The sequence below is a fragment of the Triplophysa dalaica genome, chromosome 10, assembly GCF_015846415.1.
Source record: "Triplophysa dalaica isolate WHDGS20190420 chromosome 10, ASM1584641v1, whole genome shotgun sequence".
In the NCBI taxonomy this organism is placed as follows: Eukaryota; Metazoa; Chordata; class Actinopteri; order Cypriniformes; family Nemacheilidae; genus Triplophysa; species Triplophysa dalaica.
Genome location: NC_079551.1, coordinates 17,591,446 through 17,604,194, shown reverse-complemented (window position 1 = coordinate 17,604,194; position 12,749 = coordinate 17,591,446). Strand labels below are relative to the sequence as shown.

Below are 12,749 nucleotides of genomic sequence, written 5' to 3'. Positions count from 1 at the left end.
CTTGCTAAACAATTCGGGTATTGAGACCTATTTAGATCACCTATTAAATGAAGATTTAAATGAAATTTAGCGGCATCTAGCGGTGAGGTTCCGAATTGCAATCAATTGCTCTCTCCAACCCTCCCTTTCGGAGCACTACGGTGGCTCTCACAGGACCAAAAATGAATCACGTTGTCACTTTACATTTACATTTAGTCATTTGGCAGACGCTTTTATCCAAAGCGACTTACAGTGCACTTATTACAGGGACAATCCCCCTGGAGCAACATGGAGTAAAGTGTCTTGCTCAAGGACACACTGGTGGTGGCTGCTGGGATCGAACCAGCAACCTTTTTTGATTACCAGTTCAGTGGTTTAACCCACTAGACCACCATCTCCCCTACTTCTTTGCCGAAGGAGATAACATATTTACGATATGTAAAGCAGTTTGTCCGTTTAGGGCTACCGTAGTTTTTTTTCACAAGGTAAATTCCATGTAAGGGGACCCGCAGTGTAGGAAGATTCAAGGTTATAACGCTTCATCATGTAAGGTCTTTATACACCTCTGAAGACATAATGAATATTTTATTGCATTTATGTCAATAGATCCTCCAAAAAATGACACACTGCACCTTTAAAGTAAGTCTTAAATGATCTTAAAAGTTTGTGTAGCTCTACTTGAATGGCACGTCAAAGGTCATATTTTTGATTCCCAGGGGATACATATACTGATAAAATGTGGATTAGGATAAATGCAAAATGTAAATGTTTTCTGTTCTAGCTTTAGCCTCTCTTCACACTATTTATTTATAAGGAGCACATGAATGTTGCAGATGATCAAGGCTGGTTGAACTCCTCTTTCACTGGTTTCTTCATCATGGCAACAGACTTTCACTTCTCTTGTCGTCTAAGAGAGTCGAAGGTTCAGGTTCAGACAGCAGGGTATGTTAGAAATGTTCTATCCACCCTGTGAGTAATATAAACACAAATTGAAACTGTAATTTTATCTTGACAAGCTTAGTTTATGAGTGAATGTGTATGTGCGGGCTGGAGTACGAATGGAAAGCACCAGGCTTTTTTCAAGCTGTCGGATGGATAAGCATGACCTCATTATTACCTCATGGTTCTCCATTAACGCTTATCAAAAACATATGCTGACTGCATTCGGCCATGGAAATTTCTTTTGTTTTTAGGAGTTTGTGTGTCGGTGGTGGTATTGTTTTTATTTGGCCAGTTACTCTCCCTTTCTTTGGTGTTGCCGCCCCACATGCATCTGATTTGTATTTTTCTTGTTTTTACTAGTTTTCATTTTCTCAGTTTGCATGTGGAGCAGATACTAGTATTTGCAGACATAGGTAAGAACCGGTTTACAGGTTTAAGTGTAATTTGCTAACTGTGAAGGCGTTTACATTGTGTATTACTGTGGTTGTGTTGATTAATGCCCAGTCATGTGACCAGGTATTTTTTTGAATTAGCTTTTATTTTTTCATATGTTTTAATCAATTTTGTAATGCACTTTTGACATTTTATTTATTTATTTATGTATTTGTTTATCAATATGCAAAATAAGCACACCTGACAGCTTAAAGGCCTAAATCATTATTATTATTGCTGCAAAAAAAATGAAAAGTAAGAGGTTTTTTTAGTTTACAAAATTGTTATTTAAAAAAATGTGCCAGCAAAAAACTTTAAAGTTTAATTTATGTCAGTAAAATTATTAACTGAATCCAATTAAAAACTTAAACTGAAATAATAAATGTAAATTAAAATTCACCTTTGCGTCACAGAAATACATTATATTTTAAATATTAAAACATTAAACTATTATGTTTTACAATATTACTGTTTTGTTCTCTATTTTTTATCAAATAAAAGCAGGCTTGATGAGTAAGAGACTGCTTTCAAAAACATTTACGACAATAATGTGTCCAAACATTTGACCAGTTGACTGTATTATAAAGAAATCAGGCTGGCAGAAAGTAAAAGAGCATCACAGCTTGTGTTAGCTAGCCTCATATATTGTCAATAAAACACTGCTAGCTTACATTGAACATATGATTTACTGGCTGGCTAGCTACTGAATAAACACATTGGTTAAATTAGTTAAACTTTAATACCATAGAAAAATATATTTAACCAAGCAATATCAAAACTTATTTGAATGGACGTAATCTTCAAACTCAAATGCAGAACTGTGGCTTCAATATTCCTGTGGTAGTCAATAGTCATAGTCTTGAAGATAGGGATTTTCTACCCAGGTGATTTAGGGATTGTTTGTGGGGGATGGTCTTATTTAGACAGTTTTTAAAATCTATATCGCACCTACCGTAAATATCAGTCAGTGTATTTGTTTATACAATGGTATAATTTGCACAATAGTTTACAACACATGGTTTGAAACATACATTTGTGGATTTTTTTGTGTGGGCATGATTTAAGAAAGGATTTGTTATGTTATGGAGGAATGCACAGCGCATGTAGTGTACTGTGGGGATGTGATTGATAATTGTGCAGGTTAGAAATTCAACTATATCAAAGCAACATATCTGGTTGTTTTAACCAAGATTATTCTGCACAATTTTTTTTAAACTGCATTTAAGTTCCCTGTTATAGGGTGACCTGCAATTTGGTAAATTCCCTGTTTATTCCCGTGAATTTCCATATTTTCCCATGGAAAGTTTCCAGCCTTAATAATGCGAGATGTTGATAAAAATATGATAAGGATATAATCCACTTAATGTTCAATGATATTATTGAATCTGAGCTAAACAAGTTAAATTACAGAGAACATCAACATGTAAACAAGCAGATCATATGGTTACAATAATATTTTGGGATAAGACGGCATCGTTGTCTGAAGTGCCGGGTCACAATAATCTCTTTATACATGTGTGGGTGGAAACAGGCCGCATAGAGATGGTTCTCACAGCCTCAAACACAAGGAAGTGAGAGGAGGACAGACCCCGTGGGGACGATTTGGATGTGACACTGAAGGCCCGTTTCACAGACTTTGAATGGGCCAAAGAGGTCTTTTCCATTCGGATCACCATTGACATTGTCCTGTGACTGTCAGCGTCGTATTGGACTCTCTAAGCAGGCGTGACATGACAAGTTTCCAGTTTCAAGTCATTTCGCTGTCATCGTTGAAAGAGATATGCCACTTGAAGGAACAAAAATAACAGCCAATCAGAATTAAGAGTGTCAGGATGATTTAAGGATTAGTTGTGTCTGGCCTTATCACAACCGTTTTGATGTTTGAATGAGTTGTCACGTGTTAGGCACAGCTTGTCAGGACAAAAAACTGAACTTGGTAGAGAGGAAATGTATTACATTGTGTTGCGTTTGGTTACAGAGGCTGTAGATGTTGGTAACCAAACAACACTGACTTCCATTGTATGGACAAAAACCAACCATCTGCTTTTGTGTCCTTCAGAAGATTTCATATTTACATTTACACATATTCATTGGCAGACGCCTTTATCCAAAGCAACTTACAAGTAGGAGTGCATAAACTTAAAATAAATGTGGAAGAGGTAAGTTTTGAGCTGTATTTTGAAAGTTGTGAAGGATGCTGGAGTTCGGTTGGAGGCTGGCAGTTTATAGGAGAACCGAATGAGTAAAGGTTTTTGCAAGCAATTTGGTGCCTCGCTGTGATGCTTTAAACCAGATGAGAATGAATAGACGACAGAATTTTCATTTTCGGGGGCACTATTCTTTTAGTAGAAAGATTTCGTATCTGCTGCTAAACATGACACTTTTGTAGCAACTCTGAACTTTTTGCAAACAAATTTTACATTGTGTTGGGTGGTATCGGGCGGGATAAGTCTGCGCTTTGACAGTTGCTGGTGCTAGGGTCTCCCTGGGGAGCGTATCTCTGTTGAAGAAAGGCATTAGTAAAAATGTTCCAGGTCAGAAGTTTAATTGACCCAATCACTGTCATTTCACATCTGAGAGCAGCAAAATCACTCCCAGATGGGCTTGCCAGTCGCCCGCTCTGCTTTGAAATGTAGACTGAGATTGGGTGGTTGATTTGGTTGGTAACCCTGTGAGCTGAAATGTGAAAAGGACATTATTTGAGCATTTGAAAAGTCTGGCATTCCAGTTGAGTTTATTGTACTTAAAAATTTGAATAATAAGGGATTTAACAAAAGAGTTATTTTATTCATTTGTGTAAGTTGTTTTAAATATAATTGTATAATTAATCATTTGTTTTAACTGTATAGAGAGCCATAATACTAAACAAACACCTTGACAGCAGTATTTTTTCTCACCTTTTCCACTGGCCCCTTCTTTATGTCTAAAAAACGCCAGCCGCGTCGTTTTCTCTAGTCAATTGACCCTCGTTGCGCACGAGTCACTCTGTAAAGTTGAACTATTTTCATCTCGATGCGACGCGGCTAGAAAAATGTGTGTGCCAAACCTTTTCTTTTTAATGAGAAATACATTAAAGGGATGGCTCATCCAAAAAGGATAATTCTGTCATTATTTACTCACCCTTTGTTAAAACCGGTATGACTTTCTTCCGCAGATCACAAAAGAAAATGTTTTGAAAAAAGTTGGTAAGCGGAAGGCGCCGGCACCCATTAACCTCTATTGTATGGACACAAAACCAATGCAAGTAAATGGGTGCTGGTTAACAACATTCTTCAAACTATCTTTTGTGTTCTGCGGAAGAAAGAAAGTCATACAGGTTTGAAATGCCAAGAGAGTGAGTAAACAATGACAGAATTTAATTTTTTGGTGAACTATCCCTTTGACTTGTTGAAGCTGAATGCAGGTCCGAGTTTGTCTTACATCACCTCCAGTCGGAATGGACGACGGGCCTTTGTTGCCGTTTAAAAGCAACACTTTGTGTCTGTAAAATCTGCAGGGGTCTGTTTGTCCGACGTTAAAATATGAGAAGCTCAGCAGCATTGCAGTCAAAACAAAGACATCCAACAACTCTTGTCTGTCATTGATATATTGTTGGCGTTTGTTTAAATTAATATGTCAGATTCCAATGGGTTCGCTTCTCGGTAATTTGGCTTTAATCGCAAATCATGCAGAGTCTTGGTCAGCGAATCCTGAGATGAAGACTTTAAATCAAGTTTGGTTTGGAGGGGTTGTTTGGTAGTCCAAGGAAGGGAACAGAATGTGGTTTGGGGTTAGATTAAATTTACAACACTTACTCAAGTTCTGTCTGTTGACGTCCTCCATAAAGCTTTGCGTATTTTAAGACGACTTAAAGTTTTCTGGATTTATGCATGTACGTTTCTGTGGATTCCATGTGGATTTCTGTAGTCAGGGTTCGAGACTGGTACCGTCTCACAATTAGGTACACAAACCTGAAATCTTGTGTGCTTATGATGATATATATACACGCTGGCAATGGTATACCCCTCCCTTTGGCTAAAACAGCTCAACTTTCGCAGGAATGTACATGAGAGCATCTTCAGGTGTAGAGCTGCCCTGCAGTCCCTTGAGTGTTTTGTTTTTGAGTGTGTGTTTATCCAGAAGTGATTTTTATAGCTTCGTTGTGTAATGCAGAGTTGCAAAACAACAAGTTTACCACTGCTGTATACACAAAAAAGATAAATGTTCCTGTAAATATACTTGAAAAGAATCATAAAACTTGACAGTTTACGCACATTGTATATACATAAAACTGTACAAACAATAGTATCTTTGTGTTTTGTTTAATAGGTTTGTGTACAGATGTGTATGTGCATGTGTGTGTGTGACCCTTTGACCGTAACTTCGAGGGCGGTGTGTAGCATCCCGCCCATGAAGGAAATAAGCTCTATAGCACTGATTGCTCAATAAGGAAAGAATAATAACCTAAATATAACGTCTCATCTGCCCGGGTGGACACACCCTAGTTTTAGTTCCTGTTATCAATCGCATGTTTTTGACAAAAGCTTTCACAAACAGGACCCAAAAAATATATATTTTGCCACACCTGCCGATAACGAACCACGTTATTTTTATACAATATATTTGTGTCAAATAATACTTTTTTCTCCTCAGTTGTGAGAAACATTAGTCTCCTTTTTGTGGTGATACTTTTTGTCACAAAAATGTGTAGATGTGTTGCTATTTTCGTTCCACATTTATTAGGGACTTATGGCATCCTTCAAACACTGCTAATGCTAAAGCTAAAAGATGAAATACTTGCGTCACTTATATCAGTATTAACACCGTTCTAAACCCTGTCCCTGTTGAAAAAACCAACATATGCTGGTAAGGTCTGGTTTGAAGCATGGTAGCTGGTTTGAGCTGGTTTAAGCTTGTTAAAGCTGGTTTAAACTGGTCCTGATCTGGTTATGAGCTGGTTATGAGCAGGAGCTAGTTGCTAAGGACCAGCTTAGGACCAGCTCAAAACAGCTACCATGATTCAAAACATACCTAAAAAGCATATGCTCGTTTTTTCAATAGGGGTACTAGGTTGCAGGTCCTTATGACGTTAATGTCCAAGTTCCTTGTAAATGTTTTATTTACCCGACAATCCAATTTTGACTTGCATTCAGTTCTTTGATTGGAGTATAAGCTTTGGACATTGCGCACACAAACACTAAGTTTGTGTTTATCTTAAGGGTTCATATGAGCGACCCAAACAGGTCTTGGATGTTCGTTTCGGTCAGGCGTCACGTACAAAAATAAATATTACTCGCAATTATTGCGCATGCATGCATTCGTGGACTGCCCTTACACATTCGCAAACAATAGAGTCCTTGTGAGAGCCTGTTACTTGTCTAAACTTGCCTCTCCAATAATTTATATTTAGACGGTGATAGCAAGGTCAGCCGCTAGTAATAAATGTACCATACGGTTTCTTTATGTGCGACCAAACTACAGAACCCATTCAACAAATTGTATATCTATTGAAATTAACAAACAACAAAATTCAACAAATTCTTTATTTAATACAATTATTATACGATAAAATAACAATACAAATGAATATTAACGTAAATTGAATATAGTATAAATAGTTATAATATTAGACACTATCCAGACATTTAGCAGACATCTTACAGACGTACATGTGTTATCTGGGTTTATCTAGCATTGATGTCTCTTTTCAAATTGCGTCTGAAGAGTCTCTCCTCTTCCAAAATGACTGTGTTTATAGTACAGTAGATATTTTAAGATGCGTTAGTCCATGTTTGTATTGACCGTAGGATCGAGTTTACTACTGGGTGTTGAAATAAGACCTCTGAGAAAAACGTGCACTCTATATCCAAATGCATGGCATTCCCTTCTAATCCTGGACCTTTACAGCCCCGATCATATTTCTTAGAGATTCAAGCCGCCTTGTTCAAATGCCTGATAAAAATATATGCCTTTGATTTGGTGTAGAACGAACTTAAACAACCTGCTTGCAACACAAAGTACTTAAACCACTATCTTCTTCCAGTTTCTTTACAAGCTATTATATAGCTATTATTTATCCGGATCAAAGACTCAATGACACGTGACCTTCGTTTTCCCCAGAACGCAAATGAGGGTAGTTTTGGATGTTTTCTTACGCCTCCATGGATGGCAACGCAACCAAACTTCAAAGCGCTGAAAGTGCGTAAAGACATCGTAAAATATTCCATGCGACTCCGGTGGTGAAGTATTCATTAATATCATGCGACGAGGATACTATTTGTGCGCAAACAAACCAAGGTAACGATTATATACAAAAACTTCCTGATTTCAGTGTTAAGCGTTCCCGAGAGCCACATGACTTTTTTGCTTGCCAGTGTTTACAGGGTACAATGTTGCAATGTGTTACCCTGTCCTAAGTTTTCGGTTGTGTTGCTAAACAAGACATAAACACTTGAAACATTTAAAGAGCAAATTGGGGACAATATTCTTGCATAATGACTGATGTGTAATGCAAGAACTCTAGTTCCTCACCACTTAATGGCTGCTTGTTGGATGTGGCAATTTACTCAAGGACAAGGCCTCGGTTTACTCTAAAAATGACCCTGAACGGGTGTGGCACAGTAGGTTATGTATGCTTAAGATCCAACATAAGTTTATTCCTTGACGTTAATGACGGTAGACATCCCACATGATGGTAAACAATGTTTTGGCTACTGTGTTTGCAGTCATACTTTTCTGTAATATGAAACGGAGCCATTGAGTTTCTAACATGTTATCACCTTGGAAAAACTCTCTCTTTAATCTTTTATTCATTCTCGCGCAAGGGAGTCATTGCCGACGGAGCCCAAAGGCTTATTGGTGTCGAGCCACTTTCCCCTTGTTTTAATTTATTGAACTAACCACCATCAATCATTCGCTGTCATGGATTGCTATGGTATCGCAGCGTTGGTATTTTGACAGCCAGAACATGTCGAAGTAAAGCTGAAATCATTGTCTGAGCAGTCTTCTACTGTTTTGTGTGTGCATTCAGGGTTTGTCTTAACTACTTCAATATTTCTTGACTATCCTACATGTTGGCATTCGGCTCAAGAATCAGGTCTGTAGTTTAAGATCTTTTTATTGCTTTTGTGTCAACCCTTACAAGGAAAGGTTTAAAGGGATCACCCAAAAATGAAATGTAAGCCATAATTTACTCACCCACATGCCATCCAAGATGTGTATGACTTCCTATCTAACTAAGCCAAACACTGAGTTTTATTTATTTCCTAGCATTGTAATGGCATTGCTCAAAAAAGGGCATCCATCCATTTGAAAAGCAATCTACATCACTCCTGAAAGTTAATACAAGTCTTATGAAGTGATATTATATGTTTGTTAGAAAAAATGATGAATATTTTGAGCATTTTTAGTCACGTTTGGATTTAAACATAATACAACACTGGCCCCACACACGCTCCATGAATCTCAATTTTCAATCTCGTTGGTTCTTGTGGTCATAATATTAGCTTTAACTCAAAAGAAGATATTTTAAGAAATGTCTCAGTGGTTTTGTGTTCATTCAATGTAAATCAATGGGTGCCAGTGTTGTTTGGTTATCAGCGTTCTTCGAAATATCTTCTTTTGTGTTCTGCAGAAGAAAGAAAGTCATACAGGTTTGGAGTGACATTAGGGTGAGTAAAGGTTATAAGAATTTTTATTTTTGAGTGAACACTGAAAGAAACATTGACCAAATATTCACATATACACCGTTATTGGATGTTGGTGCAGTGTTGCAACAATGTTTTTCTACCGTTGAGACACACATTGTTCACTGTGGGATACTTGAGTCCTGCAGATCTCCGGATTATCAAAACACTCCTATCAGAGTTTCCACTGAGGATGTGCGGTTGCAAAAAACAGATACACTCAATACACTGCAGACCTATATGTTTGTCTTGCTTTATTCTGTCAGAATGACACACGTGCGCCGCCACTGGTACAATTCAATGCAAAGACGGGAAACTCATTCCGTTTCCTCTTCCTTTTCTCGATTAAGAGCACAGGAAGCGCTTTTTCTTTTTGACAGATCGGATAGGGATGGTCTCTCGGGTCAGCTGCCAAAACAGGCTGGGATAAAAGACAATGTTAATGCTGTCACATTCTTCTCTAGAATTAGTCTTTATCGGTTGAATGTATTTGGGTCGCCCCGTGTGATCTCATGAGACGGTCATTGTGATATTCTTTTCAGGGAGGAGACCAGTGACCCTGTGATGTCACGAGTTGGGTCTCTGTGGTGACGGCAGCCACCGGATGGATCTGCTACATGGCCTGTGTCACGCAGTCACAAAACACAGTGACCTTGATGCTGTAAGAATCAATATTATTTGTGCCAGAAAATGGATGTGATCCCACAGTTTGACACGGCTGTTTGTAACTGTTGCAAAATATTAAGCGGGTGCAAAATTGCCATGTACGATACAATGTCTGTAATCATGGTAATATCAGGGTTATTTATAATATCTCTAAACTGTGACAAGGATATTCGTAGATGACAACCAATACAACTCCAATGTCCACAAACTCGCATGAAGAGGCGTAGGTGAAAACTTTAATGAGATTCAGCAAACGTATTTGTAGGTTATGGCATGTGTAATGTTAGATATTTTATAACGCTTTTGCATCTGTATGAAGCTTAAGAAGAGGCACTCACAAATCCCTCCGATTGTATTCAGAAAAATCAAGGCAACACTTTGTCTAAAAAGTGTGTTCTTTGTTCCTGAAGAAAAGCGAAAGCCATTTGGAGTTTGAACAACGAGAAGGAAGAAGAAAAACAAGAAGGATTATTATTTTGGGGTAAACCATCTCCTGCACAGCGGCATTCCGGATACACAACCCGCTGATAATTCCATCATTCACCGGACGGCTGCATTCACCAATGAAGTTCAGGGTCACTTAGATAACATCAGTACTTACATAATTATGTCTAGCCAATGTTGTGCCAGACACGGCTAGTGGCCTCAGAAGAGATGATTCCTGCTCTGCCACTAACATGCTGGTCGCATTTCTAATGCAACCTGACACATTCGGCGTCCGTTTGGATGTTCTCATGGCCTCTAGAGCTAAAATGCCAGCTGCGTTTTGAGTCCTGGACCGTCAGAATCTCAGTCTTGTCGGTTGAAAAAACAAAAGGCCGTGCCCTTAGCAGGCAGTGAGACGCTTACGCAACACTGCATCATTAGTGCGGTGGATTCATCTGGACTTCAAATTCTAACTCTGTGTTTGACTGTTTTTTTGTCAGTATGAGAATCTGGGAGCTTACGTTAAGTATGACTCCGACACTTCTACTTTTTTATAAGGGAAGTAGGTCTGGGCGATATAAAAAAATATGATTTCAGGAAATCATGAATCCATTGTGACTATGTAAAACACAACAGACATCACATGCATATTATAATTGTACAATTGTTACCATCATGTTTTAAACTATTCATTTCTGGGTGGATGCTACTAACTCTTGAAGTTGGGATCACCAGTGCTTCTAAGGAAAAAAGTTAATTTCGAGCTCTGGTCTCTATTTCTTTGCTTAAATATTATGTATACAAGCTACCTTTGCCTGTTCTATTCACCTGTTAAAGAATTCTAAACTTTTCAGTTATGATAGGGGATACTGTTACCATGACAGTATAAAAGGTCATTTTAAGTCAATCAACAGCACTATCTCCTCTCTCAATCAGTGGAAAATGTGGTAAAAAAATACAGCCATGTAAATCTTGAAAACATTGTTATATACATTTTTGGTCATACCGCCCAGCCCTAAAGGGAAGCATTGCAATAAGCTTTACTGTGGCTCAGTGGTTAAAGCATGGTGTCAGCATCACCAAGGTCATGGGTTCGATCCCAGGAGATTGCACATATCAGAAACAAAATATATAGTACAGTGCAACATGAGTCGCTTTGGATAAAAGCGTCTGCCAACTGCATAAATGTAAATAACTGCATTTAGCCACCGGACACACTTAATGAATTATGAAAACACATAATTGCATTAGTCTGCGAGATAGAGGGGCTTTGCATCTGATACAGTCTATGGTGGTCAGACTTGGCCTGAACCCAAGGACATGATCAAAGAGCAGAGAGGAAGTTCACTTGAAAATTCTTGCAAAGTATACTTCACGAAATAACGGATGGGTGAACGTTCAGTAAACCATCTCAATATGTGAGGGCTTTTGCTTTACCAGAACAGATGTGGCCTGGGAATCTCTTGGGAATTTTTGCCAAATGCATGAATGGAAATCTCTTAAAATATGATAAAGCCCTGCAGGACTGTTGTAGTGATTGACAAGTTCTAAACATATGAATCCAATCAGGCCAATGCACACTAGATTGACTTTTAAACCGGAGGTAACACGGCAAGTTTCTGCCAATCTTATATTAATCTAGTAGTACTTAGGGTTGCGCGGTAAACCGGTTCTGGATATCTACCGGTACATGTTTGATTTCAATCGGTTCAATACCAGAATTTTGATTGTTTCGGTAATTGAATCACTGTTGTTCCAAAGTTCACTGCTATGTGGCAGTATGACAGAACTGACGCAGAACCGGCAACATAGAAGAACAAGATGAATCGCTCTACAAGGACTTTTGTCAAAAACACAAAAGGTTAATTTAAGCACATTCCGTTGGGTTTTAAATGTATATCCGCATCAAAAAAACAATGTGCCTTAAAGTGACGGTAACCTAATACATCTGTGTCACATATTAAAGAGAATTTATTTAGAGTCATTGCATATTTATTTTATAAATATGGATCATTCATCTTGAATGCTACTGTTAAAAATACCTACTTGTAACATTTAACTGTTGTTCAAAATTGAATTGTTCATATTTGTGGGATTATGATGATAAGTCTATATTATCAAAGCATTTTACAGTAATACAGTGCAAAAGTGTAAAAATAAGATGGTGCTATATTCAATTTTAAAATGATACATAAAATATGAATTAAGGATTTACAGCAGTTTCATGCAGGCTTCTTAATGTTTTTTCAAATAATTTATTGTGGGGCTGGTTATTGATCACCTATGGTACTGATGTTTTACCGATATTACCGTTATTAGATTCTAGTACAGTACTGATTCCAAAATTTTGGTATCAAGCCAACACTAGTATTACTGCATACTTTGTATCTTCATCTGTAGTGTAACAACACCACCACAAATCTACGTCAGTAGATTATACCCAAATGTATAAGCCAGTAAGATGGGCGTGCCTGTGGGTGCAATTGCTCTGGAACTTGATGTTCCAAATATGATTAGAGGCGTCACATTTCGGACACACGCTTGCAGTAATCGACCAATCACTATACACTGGTTAACTGGCCAATCATAGCACACCTCGCTTTTCAAAGCGCTGAGCTTTGTAAACAAATCTGTGTGTTT

The 12,749-nt window shown here is 37.9% G+C and overlaps 1 protein-coding gene across 1 annotated transcript in view; it reads left to right on the top strand.

Annotated features, from left to right (window-relative positions):
* The window catches only part of add3a (adducin 3 (gamma) a), a 79,424-nt gene that overhangs the window by 856 nt on the left and 65,819 nt on the right, over window positions 1–12,749 (top strand). The gene's annotated exons all lie outside the window — the stretch shown is intronic.